The sequence below is a fragment of the Dunckerocampus dactyliophorus genome, chromosome 13, assembly GCF_027744805.1.
Source record: "Dunckerocampus dactyliophorus isolate RoL2022-P2 chromosome 13, RoL_Ddac_1.1, whole genome shotgun sequence".
NCBI lineage: Eukaryota > Metazoa > Chordata > Actinopteri > Syngnathiformes > Syngnathidae > Dunckerocampus > Dunckerocampus dactyliophorus.
The window spans coordinates 9,646,356-9,658,188 of record NC_072831.1 but is presented as its reverse complement, the minus strand read 5'-3'; the positions used below and the strand labels follow the sequence as shown (position 1 = coordinate 9,658,188).

The window sequence follows — 11,833 nt, the reverse complement described above, 5'->3', positions numbered from 1 at the left end:
TAGGTTGCATTGTCAAGCACAGAGCCACTGAGCTCCGCCTCCCACATTCATACCATGCTGAAAATGTAGAAAAATGGCAAAAAAATTGGGCAATTTCAATAAAATTTAAATTAAAAAAGGCAAGGTAATGTTGTTTTTTGTATCGAAAAAATATCAAACCACAATACAAACGCATCGAACCGAACCGGACCGTGAATTTTGTGTATCGTTGCACCCCTAATCAGCACTCACAGCAACAGCATCAGCATCAGCATGATCTTGTCTCAGGTCAGGGCCAGGCCACAGTATTTCATGACGAGCCATGTACAGTACCAGCACATGATGAACGAGAGTGGCACGGATTTCATCAGATCTCACTTGTCTTTGTTGTCCTCTCCCTCTTCCCCATCTTCTCTGTTGTCTAGCAACCTCTCGGGAACCATTGTTCCGAAGCACGTGAACATGCCTCTGGGCTCTATTTATTGACACACAGATCTGATTGGTGTGTTACAGTTTTTCTCAATTGCTAAAATACTAAACCCCATTGTCTGAAACAAATCGTTGCCCGAACCCACTGATTGATAAGCACTTTTCACCTGTTTAGACACAACATGCCAACACATTTTCATTGTGGTGCACCTGTGTTGTATAATGGTGAGCACAGTTGGCAGGAGTCAAACACAATTAAAGCATAGGTGACACCGGTTGAACACAGCAACATGAATGGATCACACTTGTGGCTAGTGATGTGAGGGAACAAATAGAAGCCAGTATAGAGAGCACTGGTTTGTGAGGCACTGCAATGGATAGAAACCTGAGAGGAGGTGGTTGAGGTGGTCAGCGAAGACGAAGGACAGTAATATCTGATGAAATCAGAGCTACTGTGATTGATCATGTTCTTGTCCATGAGCGTGAGGGAGGCCGGACAAAGGATACAACCAAATATCACTAGATTCAATGTGTCCACCATAATTTGAAGATTTAGAGAAGAGAGCATGTAATTACTAGGGATGCTCCGATCAGGGTTTTATGCTGCCGATTCCGATCATCCAGGACTGAAATCATCTATATTCGAGCACAAGGATACCAACATCAGACTGGAATAAAAATATGTAGGATAATTACATATCATATTACATATGATTACATATTTATTGCTAATGTGAAACTTTATCAAAATGAGACCATGCAAAATACACATTTTTGACCCGGAATTACACTAGGTCCCCAACTTACGAACACAATTGGTTCCAGACGACCGTTCTTATGTCGAATTGTTCTTAAGTAGGGGAAAAGGTAATATTACCAATGATATAGGTACTACATGTACGTGTATACATATACAGTATATGCGTATGTATGTAAATATGAGTTTGGATGCAGTAGTAATATTAAACGACGATAATTAATGAAAAAAAACAAATTAAAATGATATAATAATACGTAATGATAAATGTTATTTACCTTTGAAGAGGAGTGGTCGAGCATACGTCGTTGGTGGTAGTGGTGGAGGAGGAGTTATTGAAAAAAGGACCAATGGTCGTCGTCGTTAGACTCTTCTAAAAGAGGTAGTGTTCTGTGGGTGGTGTAGAATTAAGCAGGCCTATTAACTCTGCATCGTACAGCTACAATTTAGCTTTCCATTTTTCCTTTACACTCTCTCCCCACCGGCTTCCTGTACCTGTTGGTCCCATTAACAGTGTCACAGTGCCCTCTACTGGTCAAGCATGTAGCAGTATAAATATGGAGTTACTACAAAGCAAAATACAATAGACGCCCCTACAACGTAAATAATCCGTTCCGAGAACCTTTATGTTATGGGGTTTTTATGTTATACGAAGCGTAAAATACATGTAAATAGCCTAATCCGTTCCAATATCTTCCCAAACTCACCCCTTTAACACTTCAAAATATTCAAAGTCCACCAAATATGGTGGGAAAATATAAGAAAACATTAGCATAAACATAGTAGAGTAACATTCCAATATAAAATAAGGTAATAAATAAGATGACTGTAAATGAATAAAACTGAAAAAAAAACAATCTTACCGTTCACGAGATGTCTTGATCAGGAGCGCAAGTGGAGGCAGGAAGGAGGAGGAGGACTAGCCTGAGTCGAAACGCGACTCAAAGAGTCTAAGAGTCAGCTGGTCTCACAGACAAACGCACATGCACTACACGATAATGTTGTGTGCAAAATTTTAATTTGTAACTTAACTTAATTGTTTAGGGTAGTTTAAGGGCGACTACCAAGAGGAAGGAGTTTGAAGGGACAAGCCTGTCTCTCACACAAACTCACGTACGTGCTGTATAAATCAGCCAATGAGATGAGAGCGTAGGCGGTGCCCCGAAAATCAGCCAATGAGAGCGTGATGCGTCATATGGCGTCACCAAGTGTTAGTCTGAACTTGCACCGACTTTGCACCGACCGGCATTAATAAAATTGATTGAAAAAAAAAGACTTGCACTGACTTGACGCTTTACGTTATATGGAATTTCTTCTGTAATACGAAGCAAAAACTTTACATAAATTCTTTATGTTCAGTGGAATTTACGTAAAAGGAGGTTTACGTTATGTGAGGTACTACTGTACATGAAAATATAGACCAGTCAGCTTGCGTTCGTATCTCTGAATGTTCGCAAGTTGGGGGACCTCGTGTACTATAAAATGTATTACCCAATTAATTATGGGTAATTATGTTAATTAATTGTGTTCAATATTTCAAGTTAATTAAAATAAAAAGGTTTACGTTTGTTAAGTGTCAAGGAGTAGGGGGTACATGACTACAGGTCAAATGTCTGAAGGGTACGTGGCTGTAAAAAGTTTGGGAACCACTGGTTTACCACACATTGCGCAACTCGTATGCTGCAGGGACTCGAGACAGCAGCTAGCTAGCAAGCTAGCAGGCTAACAAGCTAACCAGTTAGCCTAAAATGTATTTCTTCTAAACTTAAGAAGCCAAAAAATTACCACTTCCACGCGGAATGGGAGGGTAAGTTGTTTTCACTCTGTCAGGTCGGACATGCCACGGCTGGCTTCATGCAGTGTTCAGGTAATGTAAGTAATGTCTCAATGTTTTCTGTCATTATTGCCACCTAGTGACCAGAATACGATGTATCACTCCTATTTCAATAGGTTTTCACTAATTAAGTGCTGTTGGGTAAGCAGATGAAGTTTAAAAAAATGTAACTAATTTCAGATCCTATCTTACAATGCGGTGAAAATACTTGAATACTAGAATGGACAACAAACACAAAACTGCATCCCTCAGAAGTTTTTCTCGCCATGAATGTTGCATAAGCTCAGTGACATTGCAGGTGAACTGACCAACACTGAAGATCATCTGTTAACAGTAACATGACAAATAGAGCAACGTAGATAGTCCTTTAGGTGTTAAAGCAGCTTTAATTTAGTTTAGCAAAAATAAATAAAAAATACAGGGTTCCCTCGCTCTATCGCGGTTTTGCTGATTTTTTAGATCAGTTTTATTGCTTTTTTTTCGTATGAACGCTGTTAGTCTGAGCCTTGTCCTTTAAGAAGAATTGCATTGTGGGAAGTTGAGTTTCTCTCTCTTCCCTCTCTGTCTGTCCGCACAGCCCATTGTCTTCTGAATCCTGATTGGCTGTAGACCATTGTCAATCAATCTCCTTTGTGCCGCCCTGCCGTGTCTCCTGTGTCATGCTAGCTTGCTAGCTTGCAGTCTTTGTATGTTTGCCAGATTCGCCCCGGCAAAACCCACAATGTCGACAAAATGTTCTGGGCCCAAAAGGCAGAAGAGGATGCTAACTTCTGGCCACACTGAAGGAATGTAGACGTTACGCGGCTTTAGGGCGTCATCACGGAATACATGACTCTTCGGTTGGAGGAGGAGTACTGCAGCAATATGTTTTAACAAGGATACAAAACGCTACAGTATAACGGAACGGCGCCAGGAAGAAAAGGCAGTGAAATACGCGTGAGTGACTTAATAATTTCTTGTGTCCAACCTAGTAGATCATTCAAATTCAAAGGAAGGTTTGAAGTTTTTTGAGAGTGTTTAAACAAGAGAGAAATGTGAGAAAATGCTAATGCCTGTCTGAGAAAAGTGTATAATGTGTATGGTGAGGGATTTTGCAGCCTTAAAACACATCTTAAGAAAATAAAGTTGGCTACTTCGCGGATTTCACTTATTGTGGGCTACTTTGGGAACCTATCTCCTGCGATAAACAAGGGAACACTGTATACACAGCTGTATGGGTACAACCGTCATATTTTAGTGGCAGCCACTACAAGTCGAAACACCGCCAAACAGCATATTGGATGCTCAATTCAAACTAGAACACGAAAAGTCTGTTGCTTTGGCTAACTGTACCATAGTGTTATCATGCGCAATAAAGACTATATTTGAATTTTTACACCTAATTCACTGTTAAAAAGTAGGTTATATAATGCATTTTGACTCTGCATTGTCCCGCAATTCGCCAAGGCAATTTGTGTCATTTAGATGGTAAGCTTGAAAAGAGCGAAGACTATTTTGCGCACTATTTATGTCTAAGTCCTGCACTTGGCATGGAATTCCTGACCGAAAATAGGGCGCATTAGGATGAAATGCTTCTTATTTGCTTATTTACACATAAGTCAAATACTGTTTACATCCAGTGTACAACAAAAAGTGAGGCACAGCGAAAAACGAGTAATAACATAAAATAAATATTAATATTTACTGTATTATATATTTACAGTATGTCAGAAAATGTCAACGCACAAACTTGAAATTGACATCAGATTGTGTTTTATACACAACAGACCCGAAGAAAGCATTGAACACTGTTTCCCCTGTTTATTCAATGTGTTTGCAATATATTTTATATGGCGATAGCTTCAAATCACTGTAGTGTGTTAGTGATGGAAATCTCAGCTCTTTTTGGAGAGCCGGTTCTTTTGGCTCAGCTCACTAAAAAGACACGGCTCTTTTGGCTCCCAAGTGGTTCCTCTGATTTTTTTTGATGAATTTGTTTTTGTTAATTTAATTTTTTACCAAATGATGTGTATTGTGTGAAGTGACTTACTAATGTAAACAATAGATGATATCAAATGTTTATTATTTAAATGGATTTATTTTAACCTCAATGAGCAGCTACAAAAAAATGCAGTATTATAATGTTATGTTATAAATAAAATACAAAAACAAAGGCCCATCTCAATAGATAAATTAAGTAAAAATAGGTCAAATCCCTTCATGCAAATATCTCACAAACGAATCGGCTCTAAGAGCACCACAGCGTTGTGTTTAGCCCCGTCCCTCCCCCTGCTCAGAGACCCCGCCACACATCTTGACCAATGATATTCGCTAACTAGAGGCTAAGAGGATGTACAGCAGGCCTGTGTTGTGTGTTGCTAGCTTGTGCACAAAGTTACTTTGAAAGAAGAAAGAATACAATCCAACAGAATAGAAAATAACATAGTAGAACCGAATGGAATAAAGAAAAATAGAACAGAATGTAATAGAATAGAAACAAATATAAGCTTTATTAGGAATGTGGAAATTCAAGACAAAAGAGAAATATGTCAGCTGACACTATCTTGTCATCAAATACACACATTGTGTGCACATAACAGAGACAATGTGTGTGTGTGTGTGTGTTTGTGTCACATCCACACAGCTTAAAGGTAAAAGAAAAACATAGGTGATGAGTATAAAGGTTAATCTGATGTTGTGCTGCAGGTATATGCTAATCCTGCACACCTGCATGAAAATGATAACTCACTAAACTGGTTCTAATCAACCTCCCACCCCAGGAGAAAGATCCAGAGCGTCCTCTTGAGGACTGCCAGCATGCACCTCACTGACAGTGTGATAGCTGTGTGCTAGCTGCTAGCCACTTGGTAACTACTAACCTTCATATCACAACACTCAAGAATAATCAATGAAAGTCATAATATAGATCACGACCAATACTAATCAATGCACCGGAAGACTACATGACATGACAGAACACTTTTGTCTCATTCATTCATCTTCACTGTTATGATGATGATGGTGATGGTTTGTTCTAGTCTTGAAGGCAGGCACGTGTTCACATACCTACACACACACACACACACGCACGCACACACACACACACACAGGAGGACAGTGATGAGTGTGTTTAGCTGGGAGGGGGTGAGGTAACTTTAGCTGTTAATGATGGTGCTGAGGGGGCTGGGGACGGGGGTGGGGGGTGGGGTACAAATAACTTGAAGAGAGGGAGAAGGAAGTAACACGAGCTCACAACACACAACTATTGTCTGTGTGTGTGTGTGTGTGTGTGTGTGTGTGTGTGCTCGTCATGAATCACCCCTCCTTGTTGAAGAAACACACACACAAAGTATGTTTGCACGTTTCTTCTTTAACGTCAGCTGAATTATTGACAGCAAAGATGTCAACACACACAGACACACAGTTGAATGACATCCAAGATGGAGGGCAAACAGGAAGTAGAAGATGTGATGCCATCGGTGGTCAACTTTGAAGTACATGCACAAAAGTACTTAAATGATAATTATAACGAGTAGTTTGCTTGTCTTTGTCAGCAACACTTTTTACATTCTTTTTTCACTCACAAAGTATCACATGCACGCGCGCTTGTGCACACGCGCTCACATAAACACACACACAGGTGTATAAAGGTGAAGAAACGCTGTTAGCACTTCGCACATAATTACAGCCACTCAGGTGTCACTGTGTGTGTGCGTGCGTGCTTGTGTGATTGTTGGACAACAAAAGAGTTTCAGGATGAATTTGAGGGAGGAGAACAAAAGATCCAACATGTCAACTTACTGAACACCCGATACACCTGGGCAGGTGTGTACATGTGTGCGCATATGTGTGTTCATGTGTGTTTTGAACGGGTGGAATTTGCAAAGACAGTATGGACAGTATATGAAAATGTGCCGGTTGAAGGAATGAAGCATGTTAGTATCATTTACCTAGATGCTAACGGTTAGCATTGGTTTCTTTCAACATGCAAATGAAATGTAACGCTAAAGTGTTGGCATTAGCACAATGTAAACATATTGTTGTAAGGTGTTAACTCGCGTGCACGTGTACGTGTGTGTGCATTCAAAGAGTGAGCTGACATTGTGCACGTATACATGTCGAGCCTCAGGCGGAAAGATCATGTCAGGATCAACTTTCTAACACCACTTCAAAGACCACAACATGAACAACACACTCATTACTACATCCTACTACATGCAAGTAGTTGTACCATGCTACTGCACATGGCTACATGTAACATGCTACTGCACATGGCTACATGTAACATGCTACTGTACATAACTACATGTAACATGCTACTGCACATAACTACATGTAACATGCTACTGCACATAACTACATGTAACATGCTACTGTACATGGCTACATGTAACATGCTACTGCACATAACTACATGTAACATGCTACTGTACATGGCTACATGTAACATGCTACTGCACATGGCTACATGTAACATGCTACTGTACATAACTACATGTAACATGCTACTGTACATGGCTACATGTAACATGCTACTGTACATAACTACATGTAACATGCTACTGTACATGGCTACATGTAACATGCTACTGTACATGGCTACATGTAACATGCTACTGCACATAACTACATGTAACATGCTACTGTACATAACTACATGTAACATGCTACTGCACATGGCTACATGTAACATGCTACTGTACATAACTACATGTAACATGCTACTGTACATGGCTACATGTAACATGCTACTGCACATAACTACATGTAACATGCTACTGCACATAACTACATGTAACATGCTACTGTACATTGCTACATGTATCATGCTACTGTACATGGCTACATGTAACATGCTACTGTACATGGCTACATGTAACATGCTACTGCACATGGCTACATGTAACATGCTACTGTACATGGCTACATGTAACATGCTACTGTACATAACTACATGTAACATGCTACTGTACATGGCTACATGTAACATGCTACTGTACATAACTACATGTAACATGCTACTGTACATGGCTACATGTAACATGCTACTGCACATAACTACATGTAACATGCTACTGTACATAACTACATGTAACATGCTACTGCACATGGCTACATGTAACATGCTACTGTACATAACTACATGTAACATGCTACTGTACATGGCTACATGTAACATGCTACTGCACATAACTACATGTAACATGCTACTGCACATAACTACATGTAACATGCTACTGTACATTGCTACATGTATCATGCTACTGTACATGGCTACATGTAACATGCTACTGTACATGGCTACATGTAACATGCTACTGCACATGGCTACATGTAACATGCTACTGTACATAACTACATGTAACATGCTACTGTACATGGCTACATGTAACATGCTACTGTACATAACTACATGTAACATGCTACTGTACATGGCTACATGTAACATGCTACTGTACATGGCTACATGTAACATGCTACTGCACATAACTACATGTAACATGCTACTGTACATGGCTACATGTAACATGCTACTGCACATGGCTACATGTAACATGCTACTGTACATAACTACATGTAACATGCTACTGTACATAACTACATGTAACATGCTACTGCACATGGCTACATGTAACATGCTACTGTACATAACTACATGTAACATGCTACTGTACATGGCTACATGTAACATGCTACTGTACATACTGTATGTAACGGATGCCAGCCTGTGAGGCTGTGCGAGTGTACGTTGGTAAACCTCACTCCCTCTGCCTCAAGAGCTGCGCTGAACACGCGGCCGACAGTCCGGGCTTTTAGTCGCGTGGTCAGCGCCCTCGCCTCCCATTACGAAGGTCCTGTGTCGAGCCCGATACCGATACCGATTTCAGTGGTCAATAACCAATATTTGGAGCCGATATTCGTTTGGGGTAAAGTGAAAATATTGGCGACAACATTTTGAAGAAGACACTCTCCAACTGCTTTAAAGTAGTGGTCACCATATCTCTGGTCTCAGCCGTGAACCTGCGCAAGATCTACCCCCCGCTGATATATATACAGTGTATATATAGGAGAGCGGCAAGGCGTACGGGCGTGGTCAGTGGTCAAACTGCGTGCCTGTTGGTCATTCTCCGGGAGGGGAGGGCACTGATGTAATATTGCATTTTTTTTTCTAATATTCTCGTCATCGACCGGCAAAGTCCCAAAGATCAACTAGTAGCTCGCGATAGACGGGTTGGTGACCCCTGTTTTCAAGGAAAACTGCACTTTTTGGGATTTTGCCCATCATCCACAATCCTTATGTGAAAAATGAGCACACGTCTTCTATTTTCTGCACGTTCTAATGAGAGAAAAACAATCAGCATGAGCGAGCTAACAATGCACATTATGGGACACACATAGTTCAACTTAAAGCCCTCTAAAAACCCCCAATGTTTTATCGTTTGATATACATGCCGTGACCATGCACTAACAGATAAATTCATGATGACATGCAAACACTTTTAATTTTGATCATTTCTTTCCTGGGCGCAATGATTTCACATTTAGTGCTACAAAAGTACTTCCGTCAACAACAGCAGCGTGTCAAGTGTGCGTGTCTGTCTGCTGCTACGAATCGTGGCACTTTGGGAGGGCATCCGAGGACAACTATTTTTGGACAAATGAGGATCTAGGACCTTATCTTTTCGAGCCTGAATATACGGAGGATGAGCTGCAGGATTTAGAAGCTGAGCCCGCAAGAAGGGTGAGCGAAACTTCATAGCAGACGGGGGGCAAGTCATTACACCGTCATGACTTGGTGGTGTAAATGTGGAGCCTGTGGAGCCATGCCGACGGGAATGGAGTGTTTCTGCTGCACTGAGTGGCATACAGTGTTACCGTCGATGGAAAGGCCGCGTGTGTATGGCAGGGAGGACATTGCTTCACAACGAACAAATAATTATTAGCGCTAACAAAAACTGCAGTGATAGAAACTTTTTTCCATCTACTCAAAACAAGCTGGAAAAGACGCCCCAGGCCAGATGGACCAGACTGACAACTGTCCATCGAGTACGTCACCATGATATCGTGATACACGGAGAACATAGCACATGATATCACAACACAGTCCATCTATCCATGTATAAACAAAACAGGGAATGTGGGCTAATACTTTACAGATAACTTGGTTGTCTATTCGTAGTTGTTCATATGCTTGTTGTTGTTTCCTCATTAGTACAGTTTGGTGTCCTATCGCAATGTTTTGAACAGCGTCTCACGCCACGCTGCATCACTACACCAAAAAAATAGTTCTTTGTGTTAGCAGCTACAATAACAATGTCGCTGTAGCTTGGCTTATATACAGGTCAGCTATGTAAAAGGAACATTGTTGGTGGTTTTTGGAGGTGTTATTTGAGGGCTTTATAGTCGAAATAGGTGTATCGTGTTACATAGATATTTAGCGCCCACGTGCTAGCTGTTTTTAGCTGTTTTTATCTCTTTATAACACGCAGAAAAGAGAAAGACATGTTTGGTCACATAAGGATTGTGGATGATGGGCAACATTTTTTAAAAAGTACAGTTTTCCTTTAACTCAAACTATTTAGCTTATTCCATGCAGTACGATTCATCAGATTGTGATGTCTTGTAGTGTGGAGTAATGTATGTTTTGTAGTATGACCAGACATGCACTCGGCTGTAGCGTGCCATTTGGGTTCATGCCGTTATGCAAGGTGTGCAAACGTATTGTGTGAAATATGCTCAGTAAAAAGAATAATAATAATAATAACAGTTACATTAAAGACATTACATAGCATGTAGAAAGTCACGGTGTATAATAAATGTTTCTGCAACATTACGTGTGTGTTATGAAGTTGGTGCTAATAGAACCACTCTGTGATTAAGTACACATTCATGTTATCTGTGGTTGTGAATTGTAGAGGACAGGGAAGTACTTACAACTTTAAGAGAAACTGCCTTGACTTACCTTCCAAACATATAACAGCTGCTCTACTTCTTCACCTGTGAAGGTTTTTCTACTCTCCAGCGTGTCTGCGAGCGCTGTGGATGCACAGCTTTCACTGCTGATTGGCTGTGGGACAATGCTGGACAAAGAGAACTGCAGACAGGGAGGCTCGGTGGCCGTCACCTTGGCCGTCGGATTAAAAAAAAGGTTGATTCTGATGCCGATCTGTGTCAAAATGCAGAATATCGCTGTAAACATTCGCTTTTTGGGTGTCAGCAGTTGGCAAAAACTGTAAAGTGATTGAAGTGCATTGTGAGTCTCTCCTTAACCACTAACAGCCGCATTACAGTAGTACTCTACACTGGCCAGTTGGTGTCAGTAATGTTACATTGATGTCACCGTAAGGAGTACGCTGTCAATGCTAACGTGTGTGCTTATGTTATGTCTTATTTATGTATAAGACATCATATTTAGTATTATTACATCTCCTGTATTGGGTTATATGAGTGTAAAAGTGACTATGGGGTGTTATTTCATTTCTAGAGGGCTAAAAAAACGTATTTAGAAAGTGGTAAACTCTAACTATGAAAATATTCCACTTATAAATAAGGAATCCGACTTCCTATATTAAGGAATGCTACTTTGTGAAAATTAATTTATCACAGTTCGGTCTGAAACCTATTAGAGTTTTTCCCTGTTGCTTGAACACGTTTTGCAAAACTTGTCTCGTCATGTCAAAACTCTACACACAAGCAAATAAGACACAACACTGGGGAATAAACCAGTCACATTTATGTCATATTGAAAGTCTGCTATTGCAACGTAACAATCCTTTGTCAAGATGTCACTCTGATGACAAAATACACTTTCAGATTAGCAGCCACAAACACGTGTACTTTATATAAAACCCTGC

The 11,833-nt window shown here is 40.4% G+C and overlaps 1 long non-coding RNA gene across 2 annotated transcripts in view; it reads left to right on the top strand.

Annotated features, from left to right (window-relative positions):
• The first annotated feature begins 3,723 nt into the window (after positions 1-3,723).
• The window catches only part of LOC129192766 (uncharacterized), a 30,995-nt gene continuing 22,885 nt past the window's right edge, over positions 3,724-11,833 (top strand). For both annotated transcript variants that reach the window (XR_008573487.1, XR_008573488.1), the window contains exon 1: positions 3,724-3,935. This is a non-coding gene — a long non-coding RNA (uncharacterized LOC129192766). The remainder of the gene's footprint in view (positions 3,936-11,833) is intronic.